Below are 17,617 nucleotides of genomic sequence, written 5' to 3'. Positions count from 1 at the left end.
GTTGTAAAATAGCACTGAAGGGGAAGCTACAAAAGCGATCTCTGTGCAGATCACAGAGGCCCTTGGAGGATTATACAGTAAAACCCCTATTAAGTGTTTTTGCATATGAATTATTCAATTGGGTTCTGCAAATAGCATAGGAACAATTTGTTAGGTTGTACCTAAGAATGCATGCATTAATTATTTAATTTATTTGTTTTCAAAAAACAATCTGAGCCAAAGCTAGTTATGGTGCAGTACCAGAAATCTTTGCCTGTATTAACATAAATTGTACCATCACACATTATTTACACAGCGACCGCAAAAATACAAGGAGATATCTACCCTACACACTGTACTGTAGTTACAGCTTTGTACTGTTTGTGCTGAAGATGACTCTTGTTTTAAACTGGCTCTGCTATCTAAGCAAGAGGCCTGTAGGTACTGCACCATAACTAGCTTTGGCTCAGATTGTTTTTTGAAAACAAATAAATTTAATTAAATAATTAATGCATGCATTCTTAGGTACAACCTAACAAATTGTTCCTATGCTATTTGCAGAACCCAATTGAATAATTCATATGCAAGGAAATGTGGCTGCTAGACGATGAATCATTATCTCATATATACATCTTCATTGTACACTGTTATGCCTTTTAGCATTGTCTGCAACTGTCTGCGAATTAACTAAGCTCTTCCATAATTCTCTATTTGTAACCAGCTGAGTAGCTTCTTTTAGTTGCACACCTCTTAAAACTTGGTCTCCCCCTACATCTGTTAGCTGGTTAAGAAATAGTTTTCAGTGTTATTTAGGAATATGTTTGCTTTTATTCATGATAATGGTGAATCCAAGATTAACACTTCCTTTTGACAGTAGATGTTTTTTTTTTTTTTTTTTGCGATTGAAAAACCACTTCGGTTTAAGGTTGTTCTCATAAGGTTATACAAGGTTTTCCAAAAAAGTTGGGAAAGATACCAAACTTGCACAAAAACACATTAAAATCTGTATGGAACAGCAATCTGTTTGAAAAAAATTGCAGATGTTTTCCAAACAGCGGCCTACTCATAAGCACGGTATTTTCCAATTCCAATAGTTTGAACATATTCGGTTTCATTCTTAAAAATTGTAATAGCATCACTCCAGAGGCTTGTTGCAAACGTTTCCATTTTCTTACTTCATACGGTGTCACCTAACCTAGGTTTAACGTGCATGTATTATGAAAACATATTTCAAGCTTCTTGTAGAGTACTGATAACCTTTTCACTGTAAAATTGCATGAGAACAGCCTTTCTGAAATTTAACCACACGAAAAAGTACATAACCTAACCTCTAAAATTAGTTTTGCACACGGCTGTATCTTGAGAAGGAGAATTATCACATTCTTGTTTTATTTCGGTACATAGTATTAAAATTAAGCAATCGTTTACCTCAGCCTTTATTTCTAAGGAGTTAACAACTGCTGTCAGTGTACTTATGGCAAAAACATGTTCTCCCAATGTTTGTTTACACCAGTTGGAGTTGTGGGGAGAGTTTGCTCAAGACTGGTTCGAGTAGGTCTTGGCTCGCTAGTGCATGAGGAATTGATACAAGAAATGATCGATCGCATTCAATTTAACACTGGAGACTGGAGTAGTGTATGGAAACTGATAACGGAAAACTAAAACTACCAATTTTGCCTGTTATAATGGATGAATCAGTAAAAAGGTTCTCATTGTAACCGAAGGATATTGCACAGATTAATACAGGAATTTTTGAAGGGCATAACAATATTTTAATTAAAACGGGGTTTGCTTGTACTGTACTACAGCAAATGCAAAGAGGAGAAGAACTCCAACTAATCAATACTTGTTTTTTATTATTATTATTATTATTATTATTATTATTATTATTATTATTATTATAAAATAAAAACAACATGGGTGTAAAAACACTTTCATGCTTGTGAACGTTCGAGTTCCTTGCAATGTTTCTTAATTCTTCAGTTTGAGTGCTATCATTAAAGTCTAGTTGTCCACAACTGTGCGTTATATTAAAAACTCAATGGCTTGAATTGTAATAAGAGTTACATTTTAAAATACCAGTAACTCATTTTAAAATACTTTGTCACCAAATGTACATGAAGGATAAGAAACACTTTGCATCTCTAAAAGGCAAAATATAGACGTAGTGTAGATTCAGTTGAGGCTTGGATGGAAGTGTAGAAATTCCAGCTTGCCATACATAAAATCTAGTTGTTTACATTAAAAGATGAGTCATAATGTCCTTTGATATATTAAGATGATGATGTATTGCATTAAAGCAAAGTAGAGGCTCCTTCCTCTTTTATAGTTGTGTGATATTGTAGAATTATTGTTATTGTTGTCTTGAGGTTGTATATGGTTTGGGAGCACGTTGTGTACTTTTTAATAATAATATTTTTAATAATAATAATTGTTATGGAGTTTTCCGTGATAGTTAGAGGTGAAAGAAGGTGCGGGGGGGTGAACAGGTCTCAGGCTACGAAATTAAAGTGAATTTAAAATTTAACAAGGTTATATTTTCTTAGCAAAAAACAAGAAATAACAATAATGGCAGGTACAGAGTAGCAAAACCACTAATCGAGAATGTACACACAATTCTTGAGCAATTTACGATATACAGAATTCAACAAAGGGGCAGAAGACCCCAATCAAGCCCAGGAGCACTTGCTCCCAATTACATCATAAAGCCTCCTCGAGGCTCGCAGAAACAAATTTCAAAAGAGCGATCTGCTCTCAAAGATTAAGCCTATCAAAGGCCACACCAAACTCCACCTTCAAGTTGTCCTCTAAGGACATAAACACAGGGGTAAAGATACCCAACCTACTGAGGCCTATTAAGTGAGAAAATTTAATTACCTGGCCTCTAAAATACCAATTTGAGAGGAGGTGAACTTGCGCTCCTAATACACTTTGTTTAAAACCAACTTGGCACTAGGCCGTTAATGCAAGGGCTAATCCCATACTACAGAGGTGACTTTAGAAAAGAACAATTTACATTACATTAAGGAAGGATCGGTTGTGAGAAATAAGTTCACCTCAAAACAATATGAGTGGGAGCTCGAGAGGGTTAAGCACTCTCTATCCCAATATGTAGCTTTAAAAGATAACAGATTCTAAGAGTCTTTACATTTTAGGGAAAGTTACATGGTAGAAACGCTTCGGACCCGCCCCGAGAGTTAAACTGCTGAGCTAGCAAGAAAAGAAGTTATTAAAAGGCCATTACCTTGGTGTTGAACCGCTCCCCGAAGAAAGAGACGCTTCCCGCCCCCTGCTATGTACTATACACACTGAAAGATGTTACTGAAGTGGCGCAGAGACCCTAAAATCAGCAGTTTATATACTCTCGCAGAAAGTTCGAGGCGTTTCAGGAAGGAAAACACCCGCCCACAATCATTTTATTGGTGGATAAAGAAAACCCCTACACAAGATGAAGAAGAAACACATTATTGGTGGAAAATTAATTAAAGAAATACGGGATTGGCTAAATTCAAAACAAGGGGAAAGAAAGGGTTAATATTGCCAACTTAAACAATGACTGAAAGAAATTTAGCAAAGAACAAACTTTTGAAATTAAATTTTCTCCAAAAAAACAGTTCTTTCACTTCGCACTAGGGTGCACCGTTGTAGTTCTTCAGTAGTGTCCTCTAGAAGAGAATGTTCACACTTCTTACTACAAGCAAAACAAAAATACATCGAAAACAACACAGTTCAGAAACTACAAATTTTCCAAGTAATGACATCTTCAGGGTAACTTGAAAATTAACACATAAGACAAAGTTCAGACTTCTTCCAGTAGGGGAGTTTCAACTGGCGCAAAGTTTAAATAAGCGGCGTGGAGGTGTACCGCCCGGTACAGACCTCCCCCCCCAAAAGTTCCTCCAAGGGGTAACACAGAATAACATAACTTTTGTTTGAAAACAAGGTCCAAGTTATGATGTTGCTATGGAGATTAATTGCAGAAGCATTTATCAAAATAGTGAAAATTTGATTTGATCCAGTTTCAAAAATTCTCGTAGTAACTGCTGAAGTAATGTCTTTATGTTTGTAGAAGTTGAATTCAAAAGGAAAACTTTTAATACTTGAAAGTGAAGAAAAATTTTCTAAGTCCACCAAATATTGCTGTTGAATTCCCAAGTGTAGTAATTGCTGATAGTAAATGTCCATGTAGTTGATTAAATATTTCGATGTTGATTAAGTTGGATGGCCAGACCGGCCGTTGCAGCTTGCGTCCAAAGGCGGCCGCTCGGACCCCTCAAGTACCCTGAGATACCGCTCGCCCGCACTATGAGGGGAGCAGTGCTGTTGAAGCACGCCGCGCCCGCGGTGAACATGCAGGTCGCGGGCCAGTTACAGGTTGTGCGCCGCACATCAGCCTTGGCCGGGAGGAGGGCTCCGGCTCGCCGTGTGCCTGTCGTCCTCGCTGGAGTAGAGGGGGCCCTTCCTCTATCCCAGTCGCGGCACGGCGCCGCGCGGCTGCGGGGGCACTGAAACATAAAGCTAGGCGGCAGAATTGTGTTGGACCATCATCTTTTTTGAGGGCACAGGCTTGGTGGAGAGGTTGAGGGGCCAGTGGCGTGCAGATATCCATGGCGTTTTATAAGCCACAGTGTGTGGGGAGCAGGAGACGGGAGCGTGGTAATGGCCGTGGCAAGGACAGGATGGCAGTTTAACTAATCGGGGGAGGTTTACACAAAATAATTACACATAAAGGAAACAGATTGCAAGGGCAGAAGGCCTAAAAGTGAAACCTCTCAGAGAGAAAAAAATATATAACCTTCCTATTTCTTTCAAAATAATATGAAGCAAGTTAACACAGAAATTACACCGGTTTCACCTGTGACAGGTGAACCCTAAATATCCTCTCGGTGGCTGGATTACTTAATAACAACGTAACCGGCGTAAGGAAATCGAGAATGATACACGGCCCATGAAATCTGGGGGCAAGCTTGCCCGCGGGAACAAAGTTCTTGACCATCACCTGGTCACCTACCTTCAAATTGGTTGGTCTCCGTCCACAATCATATCTTTCCCTAACCTTTTCATGAGACACCTTAAGATTGGCTTTAGGTTTCTTCCAAAGATCTTTGATATTATCCGGATCTATTGTCTCGGGTAGAATGTCACTCAGAGACCAGAGGTTAGAGAGCGGCGTGTTGGGAACGAACTTGAACATCAAAGAAGCTGGAGTAAACTTGTGAGATTCATGGACCGCCGAATTCAAAGCAAAAGCTAACCAATGCAGGGACGTGTCCCACCTAGAATGATCTTCATGATGATAGGCAATAAGCAGAAGTCGTCACATGAGAGATGGACAAGTCAAAACAGAATTTACGAAAAAGATTTGATGTAAACGCCTTAGCATTATCAGACACAATATATTGGCACGGACCAAAAGAAGCAAAAATAGAATTGAGGCAAGTAATGATGGACTGAGCGGTAGCCAGCTTAGTCGGAAATAACCAGGAAAATCTTGTAAAACCATCTACGCATACAAAGATAAACTTGTTGGCATTTCCCTTTGACTGGGGGAAGGGTCCTACATAATCAATATACAGGCGTTCCATGGGGCGCGAAGCCTGATGCGAAGACAAAAGGCCTACCTTAGTGGACATGGTTGGTTTACTAAGCAAACAGGATTTACAAGCCTTAACTAGTTCACGGATTTCACCGTCCATACCCTTCCAGATGAACCTTTCACGAATCTTTTCACGAGTTTTAAAGATTCCAAGATGCCCCCCTAATGGGGTCTCATGATAGTACTTGAAGATCATAGGTACAAGAACAGCTGGAACGACAACGTTCATCATCTTATCATGCCTTGATGGGCAACATAAAACACCATTCCTCAGAACATAAGGGACGACATGTTCCCCAGAAGAAAGGGTTTCCATTATCGGAGCCAGCGTCGGATCTTCACGTTGGTATTTCTCGATATCCCTAAAGAGCATGGGAGCATCTGTTAAGATGGCATTAACATCAGATAGCATGGACTCGGGAGGTGAAGAACTGTCGACCGGTTCATGGGTCTCGACGTCATTGGAAAACATACGGCTGAGTCCATCAGCAACAACATTTTCGGTACCTCGGATATGCCTGACCTCGAATTGGAAGGCAGAAATACGGATGGCCCAACGGGCTATACGACCCGTACGACGCGGCCTACCTAAGACCCAGCTTAAGGCTTGATTATCTGTCTCCAGGTCGAATTTGACATGTTCCAGATAGAGACGGAACTTTTCTAAGGCAAATAAGACTGCCAAACCTTCGAGCTCATAGATGGAATACTTGGTTTCTTGAGCCGATAGAGTCCTAGATGCATAGGCGATGGGTCGCCTCCCTAGTTCAGTCTCTTGAAAGAGGACTGCAGCTACTGCTGACGACGACGCGTTAGTTTGGACGATGAATTTCTTTGAGAAATCAGGCATAGCAAGGACAGGGGCATTACAGAGAGCTAATTTAAGATCTTCAAAAGCGGCTTGTTGAGAAGGTACCCACTCGAATTTGATGCCTTTCCTACGAGGAAGGTTTAAGGGCGCCGCTCTATTAGCGAAGTTAGGAATAAACTTCCTGAAGAAATTCACCATACCAATGAACCTGGCGATACCTTTAATGTCCTTGGGAGGTTTAAAATCACGGATGGCCTGTGTTCTAGAATGATCGACGGCAACACCATCAGGAGACACAATATGCCCTAGGAATGACATAGAGGGCTTTGCAAAGGCAACCTTGGACAACGTAACAGTTAATCCAGCCTTACGAAGGCGATTAAGAACTTCTCGCAGATGATCTAGATGTTCTTCAAAAGTCTCCGAAAATACGACGACATCATCCAAGTAGTGATACAAGTACTCGAATTTGATGTCGGAGAAGACCCTATCTAGCAGCCTAGTGAGTACAGCTGCTCCCGTGGGGAGCCCGAAAGGCACGCGGTTGTATTCATACAAATTCCAATCCGTGGCAAACGCTGTAAGATGTTTAGACTCTTCCGCTAGGGGAATTTGATTGTAGGCCTGATTCAAATCCAAGATGGTGAAGTACTTGGCCTTACGGAACCATGAAAAACAAGAATGAAGGTCGGGAAGGGGCACAGATTGTAACACCACCTTCCGATTGAGAGCCCTATAATCAATGACAGGCCTGAAGCCCCCTTGGGGTTTCGGGACTAGAAAAATAGGCGAAGAATACGCCGACTTAGAGGGCCTAATAATACCATCCTTCAACATCTGATCGATGATTTCTTTCAGAGCCTTCATTTTAGGTGGAGATAGCCTATATGGCGGAAAACGGACAGGAATCGAATCCGTGACCTCAATTTTGTATTCGATAAGGTCAGTAACCCCAAGAGTATCAGAGAACACCTCTGGAAACGACTGACACAACTTACGAATACTATCAGCCTGCTCCTCAGGTAGATGTCTAAGGTCTAACAACATCTCATCCTGGGTAGGCGAAATAGATGAACATGACGCAGAATTACATTTTAACAAGGGGATTTTACAATTGGAAGCAAATTTGAATGTGCACGACTTACTCTGAAGATCGAGCACAAGACCAGTGTGAGAGATGAAGTCCGCTCCCAATATGATGGGGCAAGACAAGTGCTTAGCCACAAACAGTTTGATTTTCCATGTAAATTTAAAAATATGAATTTTGACCTGTAAAGAACCTAGAATTTCTAATGGAGATGAATTAGCCGAAACATATTGGATCAAAGAGGAACAATAGTCAGGAAGTTTACAAACAGATTTCAATTTTGCATACCATTCAGCCGAAATAATAGAACAAACACTGCCTGAATCTAATAGAGCTGTTATAGGCTCATTATTTAACTCAATTTTAAGAAAAGGAACAGGTGCGGGGGTATCTGCCGCAATCCTAAGACACTCTTTGGGGCATTCAAAAGATGAATTTGAAGATTGAACGTTCCCAGAATTTACGACCTGTTTGCCAGGGGCTGAGCCTTGGGAAGCAGAATTAGTCGACTCAGCCGAAGCCGCTAGTCACTTATTATTAGTGACATTCGTGGAAGTTGCACCAGAAGTTGAGCAGGAGGGGGTGCTATTTGAATTTGGGCAATTCTTGGCGATATGTGAGAAAGCCCCACATTTAAAACAGCCTTGTGATGAGCCAGCTCCATTATTTGCCCTACTAGATTTGATCAATGGACACTTGTTCCGAAGATGGTCAGGCGACCCGCAAGCGTAACATTTACGAGGTGTGACTGATCGGCGAGGTGGAGGCCGAGTATTACTAAAAGAAGGCGGGGGTTCTTTCGCGACACGCAAGGAATCGGCGTATCTAACTCCTTCCGCTGAGACGGCCAATGCTTCAAGTTCAGAGAAGGTTTGCGGGCACGCCGCGAAACACAAATATGACCTATAGGATGGTGAAATTCCTTCTACAATAGCCTGTACAATCTGATCTTCAGGAAAATGAAGAGCAAAAACCCTAGTATAAAACTTAATGTCTTGTATGAAATCAGCCAGATTTTCATCCAATCTCTGTACTCGATAATAGTACTTCTGAATCAGAGACGACCTCGCGCGAGCAGGAATAAAATTTGCAAGCAAGTGTGCGTGAAAATCTTCAATAGATGACTGTTCAGCTATGGCTCTTACTATTTTGTCTGAGAGAATACCTATTGCATAGGGATAGATGATTTGCAAAATCTGACATGGAGAAAGAGAAAAAACAAGGGCATGATCCTGAAATTCAACTAAAAACCTTAAGAAAGAAATAACTTCACTGGTAGTGTCAACCGAAAACTTCGAGATACCTCTCAGCAACATTGCCAATGGATGAGGCAAGCTGCTGAACCCAGGTGACATAGTAGGTAAAGGTTTCGGTGGCAAAGAAGTTAATTCAGAACGTACATTATTCAACGATGCACGGCGTTCAGACTCGTTGTCCAATGGGGCAGAGATCGTTTGAGCTCCAACGGTTATCCTATTGACTTCTCCCTTAGGAGGCTCTTCCTCGCTACCTACATTCACCGTGGTGGGTTGATCGATTTTGGGAGGAACTTCCCCAGTTAACAATTGGGTAACCTTACTGGATAATTCAGAAATACTTTCAAGCAACGTACTAGCTTCCTTCCTCTGAACGTCATTGAACTTCAGAGACAACAGATCGTTAACTCTATTAGAAAAATGAAATAGCCTGGGTTGCACACGCTTAATTTGATTAGGAGAAGGATCATTTTCGTCAAAAAAAACTAACTACAGATGCTAGCCCAGTAGTATTCTCGGTGATCGTGGAAAGAGAGTCGTCAATTTCTTTCTCTCCCAAAGTGGGGATGGAAATAGGCAAATCAAGGGACTCTCTAAGCTTGTTTGTGTCTACTGCAACCGTGCCTCCAGATTGCACATTTCTGATAGTTAACTCATAGATCAACTCCACCTTGCGCAAATAGTTGAGATGGAGAACATCGCGAGGGCCGGGCATGATGACAGAACAATTTTGAAAAAGAAAAAATCAAAATTTCCAGCAACAGAGAAAATTGTTAGAGTTCGAATCAAACAATGTTTAGCCGTAAAAAGGGGCTAAATTGAGACCCATTCAACCACGCTCTGCTACCACTTGTTACGGAGTTTTCCGTGGTAGTTAGAGGTGAAAGAAGGTGCGGGGGGGGTGAACAGGTCTCAGGCTACGAAATTAAAGTGAATTTAAAATTTAACAAGGTTATATTTTCTTAGCAAAAAACAAGAAATAACAATAATGGCAGGTACAGAGTAGCAAAACCACTAATCGAGAATGTACACACAATTCTTGAGCAATTTACGATATACAGAATTCAACAAAGGGGCAGAAGACCCCAATCAAGCCCAGGAGCACTTGCTCCCAATTACATCATAAAGCCTCCTCGAGCCTCGCAGAAACAAATTTCAAAAGAGCGATCTGCTCTCAAAGATTAAGCCTATCAAAGGCCACACCAAACTCCACCTTCAAGTTGTCCTCTAAGGACATAAACACAGGGGTAAAGATACCCAACCTACTGAGGCCTATTAAGTGAGAAAATTTAATTACCTGGCCTCTAAAATACCAATTTGAGAGGAGGCGAACTTGCGCTCCTAATACACTTTGTTTAAAACCAACTTGGCACTAGGCCGTTAATGCAAGGGCTAATCCCATACTACAGAGGTGACTTTAGAAAAGAACAATTTACATTATATTAAGGAAGGATCGGTTGTGAGAAATAAGTTCACCTCAAAACAATATGAGTGGGAGCTCGAGAGGGTTAAGCACTCTCTATCCCAATATGTAGCTTTAAAAGATAACAGATTCTAAGAGTCTTTACATTTTAGGGAAAGTTACATGGTAGAAACGCTTCGGACCCGCCCCGAGAGTTAAACTGCTGAGCTAGCAAGAAAAGAAGTTATTAAAAGGCCATTACCTTGGTGTTGAACCGCTCCCCGAAGAAAGAGGCGCTTCCCGCCCCCTGCTATGTACTTTACACACTGAAAGATGTTACTGAAGTGGCGCAGAGACCCTAAAATCAGCAGTTTATATACTCTCGCAGAAAGTTCGAGGCGTTTCAGGAAGGAAAACACCCGCCCACAATCATTTTATTGGTGGATAAAGAAAACCCCTACACAAGATGAAGAAGAAACACATTATTGGTGGAAAATTAATTAAAGAAATACGGGATTGGCTAAATTCAAAACAAGGGGAAAGAAAGGGTTAATATTGCCAACTTAAACAATGACTGAAAGAAATTTAGCAAAGAACAAACTTTTGAAATTAAATTTTCTCCAAAAAAAAAAAAAAAAAAAACAGTTCTTTCACTTCGCACTAGGGTGCACCATTGTAGTTCTTCAGTAGTGTCCTCTAGAAGAGAATGTTCACACTTCTTACTACAAGCAAAACAAAAATACATCGAAAACAACACAGTTCAGAAACTACAAATTTTCCAAGTAATGACATCTTCAGGGTAACTTGAAAATTAACACATAAGACAAAGTTCAGACTTCTTCCAGTAGGGGAGTTTCAACTGGCGCAAAGTTTAAATAAGCGGCGTGGAGGTGTACCGCCTGGTACAATAATAATAATAATAATAATAATAATAATAATAATAATAAACAAGTATTGATTAGGTGGAGTAGTTCTCCTCTTTGCATTTGTATGAATTATCAATACAGAAATATAGCTTATAAATTACTGTACTATACCAGCTCGATCGAATGTATATCCGGGTTTGACATCTCACTTTATCCCTAAGTGCCCGCGCTCTAAATTCCTCTTCTGCCTTGAATCATTCTTACCAAGCTTATGACATTTTCATAGGTTCTTAAAGTCCCATAACCATTATGAATAGAAATAAGTACTTGAGAATTTTAACATTTTAACTATCTGTGACTCTGCAATTATATGTCTATAATAACATACTTTTAACTTGAAATTGGATTGTACACCGCTATCTTAAAGCTAATTTATAAGTATATATGGCTAAAAACAATATATATAAAAACACTTCATGCACATAAACGTTCGTATCTTGCGTGACGCTCATGTCAGTTCCCGATTTGACATGCCCCACTTGGACGTATTCAAACATTTGTTATCATATGGCATTCCCCAGACAAAGTAATATCAATCACTGCTTAATGTACTATATGCGAGTGTATTGTTCAGCTGAGAATGACCCAAAATTGGGGGTCGAAACCGGTACTGTAGTATAATAAGTATAATCAAGTATTGATAAGGTGGAATTCCTTTCCTATTTATAATTGTGTAGTTCATCAATACAAATATGAAGATCATAGATTACGTTATCTTAAGTGTTCCAACAGGGATTTCTCTCTTGTTACTAGTCCAGCAAAGAGTGCTCTTCACACTTCATAAATTAAGGTCTAAATTTCAAGTATGAGAAGGGTACAAACAGAATGTAAACATAAATATTTAAAATTTCCTTTTTTTAATAATCTGCTTTATGTCACACCAACACAAATAGGTCTTACGGCGACGATGGGATATGGTACAAACAGAATGTAAACATAAATATTTAAAATTTCCTTTTTTTAATAATCTGCTTTATGTCACACCAACACAAATAGGTCTTACGGCGACGATGGGATATGAAAGGCCTAGCAGTGGGGAGGAAGCTACCGTGGCCTTAATTAAGGTACATTTGCCTCTTGTGAAAATGGAAAGCCACCGAAAACCATGTTCAGGGCTGTCAACAGTGGGGTTTGAACCTACGATCTCCTGAATGCAAGCTGATAGCTATGAGACCCGAACCGCGCGGCCACTCACTCAGTTCACATTTCTTAATCATACAAGGACTGGGGCATAAGTCATGGCAACTATTTTTTTTCTTGTAGATATATGAACGGATCACAAACGTATGTGTGTCATGTGGAAGTTCTGCAGGCATAATGTGTATGCAGAACAACAGATGGCTCTGTGATAGCTGGTAGCAGCGCAGCGAGGGCTGTGAAATCAGTCAGTTGGCGAGTGTCGTGCGGGATGGAAGTAACCTGTGTTTAGCAGCACGCTTACATCAAAATAGCCGTTCTCCGAGGGAGAAATGCGATGGAATGTCACAGTGAATTAGTGGAAGCCCTTGGGAATAATGCCCTACCATACCGTACAGCAGCATGGTGGGTAGGAAAGTTTCAGCAAGGGCGTGTGTCAACCAGTGATGAGCAACGTTCAGGACGACCTTCCAGTGTGCGGACTGACGTGGCACGTGCCGTCATCAAGCAGGTCCTGGATGAAGACAGACGATGGACGCTACTGGAGTTAGAGAGGGCAAGTGGCATCGAGAAAAGCACCGTCCACAGGATATTGCATAATGAGCTGCAACTGCGCGAAATCGCATCGCAGTGGGTACCGCATGCACTGACGGAAGTTCAAAAGTGGGTGCACTATGCAATATGCTCTGACCACCTTGCACGCTGGCAACAAGACGGCGATCAATTCTTGTCACGAATAATCGCTATTGATGAGTTTTGGACCAGGGCATACGAACCAGAACTGAAACGTCAGTCCGCGGAGTGGCGACATGCTGAATCACCAAGGAGGCAGAAGGTCCGTCAGAATCCTTCGTCAGTCAAATTGATGGTGATCGTCGTATATGACGTCAGGGGTGTCTGTTTGCCACTTTGTTCCACATGGCAGAACAGTGACAGCACAGTACTACAGGAACTTCCTGGTACGACGCGGCGTTCGGGAGAAACGTCCCGATCTTGTGGACAGTGCAATAATCCTGTACGACAATGAAAAACCACATAAAGCAGAGTGTGTAGGGCAGCTACTGTGACGTTGGGGATGGGAAGAATTGGAGCACCCACCGTACTCTACCGACATTTTGTCCTGTGACTTTGATCTCATTCGAAAGATTAAGGAACCACTACGTGGTAGGCGGTTTGCAACACGAGAGGACATTGCTAATGCTGTGCGCCAACAGGTGACCCGATTCACACAGGGTGCGACAAATGCTGAGGCAGATGGTATTCAGCGCCTACCACATCGTTGGCAGCAAGTGGTGTCAGTAGCAGGCGACTACCTTGAGGGTCTTTAGGCCCAGGTTTGTCATGTCAAATTTATGTGTACTGTGTTGTCATTCTTTTGCACCGTGAAGGCCATACTGCCCCATATACTACCGTAATAAATTAGTGTGTTACGATATTTCAGTGCTATTCATTGTCCACACATGTAGTTAACACCTTGTCCTTTTATCTGTATATGTTACATTTTCCAACCGGACCGGTATCTTCAAGAAAAAAATGTTGCCATGACTTTTGCCCCAACCCTCGTATTTATAAATTCATAATTTTTTTATTAATTAACAGTATGATTTCATAGAATCTGTTTATATTCTCTCAAGAACAAAACATGTCATTCTGTTTTTTAACTAATGATATATTTCTTTTAGATAAAATCCGTTAATAAATATTTTATTTTTCATATGTCTTCTAATAATAATAATAATAATAATAATAATAATAATAATAATAATAATAATAATAATAATAATAATAATAATGTATTTGTTTTACATCCCACTAGCTATTTTTACAGTCATAGTTAGAGGCAACTGTTTGTGTTGAAAATTTTTGCCTAATTTCATCGTTTTTTAACAGTTATTTTGTTATATTTTTAGCTACTTTCATTTTATTTTGTCAATAATTTTGCTAAATTTTATTTCCACTTTTCAGCTATAAAAGGTAAACCAATAACTTAGTTGATAGCATATTTGCAGTATAACAATGTTGTATTTTTGCATTAAGTATATAAATACATGAGTTACACTTTTGCTTAAAACACATACAGTATTACACATTATATCAAAGCATATAAGTTTGAAAAAATTGTATCAGCTCTCACTCTAACAAATATGGCCTAGCCTAAGTATATAATTTATATACGAGTCTGAAAAAGACAGGGATACAATGAGTTCCATATTACTGGGAGCTGTTCTCCTGTAAGACATCACATTACAGTACGTTGAGAATGCCCTCTCACTATCAACATTACTGACTGGGATCCATAAAGCCTTCACTGCAGCTTCCACAAAATGCTCATATTCTGGTTTCAGGGAAAGAAGAATGGCAATCACATCAATATCTCTACCTGCTCTACATGAACTAGTAACTAGATACTTAAACACAGTGTATGGTTCAAGGTATTCTGACATTGAAAGTTCTCGTAAGATGGGAATTTGCTTTATTAGACGAGAGAGTTCATAATTTTCTAAATTCCCTTCCATTATGCTTCTTGGATCAAACAGTTCACCAAGAGAAGAAATGATAAACTTTCCTGTGTCAAACTCTATTAATTGGTTGAGCTTTTTCAGGCTTGCTCTACCTACAGATTGAAACAAAAATGTTAATTGAGTCTGCATTTGTTTTGGCAGTTATGAAAGTTTATCCAAGGTTATATATATATATAAAAAAAATAAAAAAAATAAAAAGGCATCCTCCAGTAATTTAAAGCCCTTTGAAAGGTCACTAAGCTTAGACTTAAGTATATGAATTAACAGCATGGTGGAACTCTAATGTGAGCAGCAAGTTACAACATTTTGAGCAAGAAAAATAGCTAGGTAATGAATGTTTGTTACTTCATTTGGGGTCAAGGCTTTGAAATAGTTCACAGCAACACTCATCTTCAATAGTTTCAAAAGTCTAGTAGATCATGAAGATATTCTCCAAGGTACTTAACACTTTTAAACCACGAGTTCCACCGGGTGATCACAGGAATAGGGAAGAGTTTAGATTTAGTGGGTTTGTCTTCATATTTCTGCTTCAGGAATTGAATGTATGCATGCTTTCTCTTTCGTGTATTAAGGAAGATGTGTTTTGCCTGTACAACACATTGGTTCAAAGCACTAACTTCCACGGCCCACCAAATTCAGTTTATGAGCCCAACACTGCGTGCGTACCAACCCTTCTGAAACTAGAACCCTAATTGAGTTTATACACTTGCCCATGTAACATGCTGAATCTGAAGTTATAGAAACTACATTCTGGTACCGAATTTCAAGTTTGTGAATTACACTCATAATTGCTTGTGAACATTTTAGTATTAGCATTTGCAATAACTTCCGCTCCCCCTACAAATAACTTCTAAACTGTACTATCGCCATGACTAAGAACTTTTATCAGAACCATAAACACACATTGCCCTATTTTATCAGTCGTTTCATCACAAGGAATTGAAACTCTCTCATCTTCCACAGCTTCTTTTAATCTTTCCTCCTCGTTGATGATTCGAGGTACAGAACCTTTGTCGTGACCTACCTGTCCAATGAGACGATCTCGTAGGTTGGTCACCAGGCCGTTGGATGTTGAAGTATTACCTGATCTGCCGAGCGGAATGTAGGGAGGTAATTTGTAGGTATGACTCGTCCCGCAACTCCCGAAATAAAAGATGAAGTTATTTCCCTGTCCTTTATTACTGAGGACAACTAAAACTACTATGTACAGTATATTTACAAGTCTGAATGTAATGATCTAAAGAGAGAGAGAGCTTGTTCCACGCGCCTACTTTTCTACTACACGTATCTCTGAATCTTGCCCTATGGCACTTGGGCTAGGCTCGAAAAGAATCTTGTTCTGACAAGTACGAACTACTGGCTGGAAGAAGGCCTCGCGCCATCTTGGCCAGGGATTATATCTCCGCTCCTGAACTCAAAGTTCTATCCCTACCTCCTACCAAGGGGTTGGGTCTTATGGGCATTACTAAACTGATCACCTTGTCACTAGCGCCCTCAAGTAGCTATTCTCTATAGTTGTAACAGTAAGTGCTGCCACCTAGACACTACTGTCTTCCGTCTTACTTTGTCCTCATCTTTCCTTGTTTTTCTAAAGTGCATCTGTACTGGCCCTGACTGGCCTTGTAGCCTGCTTTGTTCCTTTGTCGGTTACCAGGCAGGCCGCCTGGCCCGCATACTAACTTTGTTTGTTGATACATAGTAAATATCCTGTTGTGATCAACAAGTCTCCGCTCTTGGTCAACAAATTTTGTAAGCGCACTTTGCAAGCTCTCTCCACTACATGTAACTTCTTGAAACATTTCCCTTTTCTTACAGTAACTAAATCTGACCATAATTATTATTCAATTACCTTAATGCTACAAGGTGTCTCCTGTCATTGATCATCATTCTAACACTAATTAATCTCCTCTGACACCTTGAGCTCGAGACTCGGCTGCGAACCCCGGCTGCCTTCCACCTGGCAGTCCGCCGGTTCGAGTCCCTGGGAGGTCGGTACACGACACCTTCCCTCAGTCTTCCAGCTGTGGGCAAGTCTCTAGCACTTTAAAAAAATCAATAGGCCTGATAATAGAGGGCTGTTTAACATCACTTGAATGAATTAAATGATTTATAACTAAGTAAATGAGGGATCTAGCATGCATTATCTAGGCCTAAGTATCATTAAACAAGAAAACTATCATAAAAAATAACCTCACATCTCTTCCTCAGAAAAAATGTATAGTACTGCACAAACCTGGTATATATTTCTCCATCCACTTCGGATGATCAACTTTTTCCAGTGGAATATTTGCCTCCATAAAAGCTTGAGTTGTAGATAAAATGAATGCGTCTTTATCGTATTTCGCTCGTTTTGTCGCTGAACTAGTGTTTGAGAGACTAGCTTGTCTTCTGATGCCTGTCGTCGTTAGCACCTTTTTCTTGTTCTTATGTGAAACTCTGTTATTAATATGTTTCAGCCTTGTGTCCTTTCTCTGCCATTCAATTCGCACATTGCAGTATTTGCACATCAGTATCTTTCTAGTTTTGTCAAACACGTAAATTCCTGATGCAAATTTTTTTTTTTGAACAAAAACTGTCAACCATTTTAATAAACTGAGCACAAAATAGGAAATTAATAGCTCCAATCAGCAGCGATTTTCAACAAGCAAGAGGAAATACACCGCCACGTTACACGTAATTATGAATACGATAAATTTCTCGCTTCACGGGAAGATAATTTAGCGATAATTGATATACTATACCTTAGCTTTCGATATATATTGAAAGGATATAAAGTCGATCGTGGCATCGATTATCGGATTTTATTGATACAACCCGCCTCGAATTTCCGTCATAAACTTCAAATGATGCAATTCCAAATATTTTCGTAAATTTGCTAAAACTTAAACAGTTTCGTGCTTT

At 40.0% G+C, this 17,617-nt stretch overlaps 1 protein-coding gene across 1 annotated transcript in view; it reads right to left on the bottom strand.

Annotated features, from left to right (window-relative positions):
* IntS8 (integrator complex subunit 8) overlaps positions 1-17,617 on the bottom strand; it is a 275,398-nt gene that overhangs the window by 95,189 nt on the left and 162,592 nt on the right. The gene's annotated exons all lie outside the window — the stretch shown is intronic.

This window comes from Anabrus simplex, chromosome 1 (assembly GCF_040414725.1).
Source record: "Anabrus simplex isolate iqAnaSimp1 chromosome 1, ASM4041472v1, whole genome shotgun sequence".
Classification (NCBI taxonomy): Eukaryota; Metazoa; Arthropoda; class Insecta; order Orthoptera; family Tettigoniidae; genus Anabrus; species Anabrus simplex.
The sequence above is the reverse complement of the archived record's forward strand: the minus strand, read 5'-3'. Positions and strand labels throughout refer to the sequence as shown.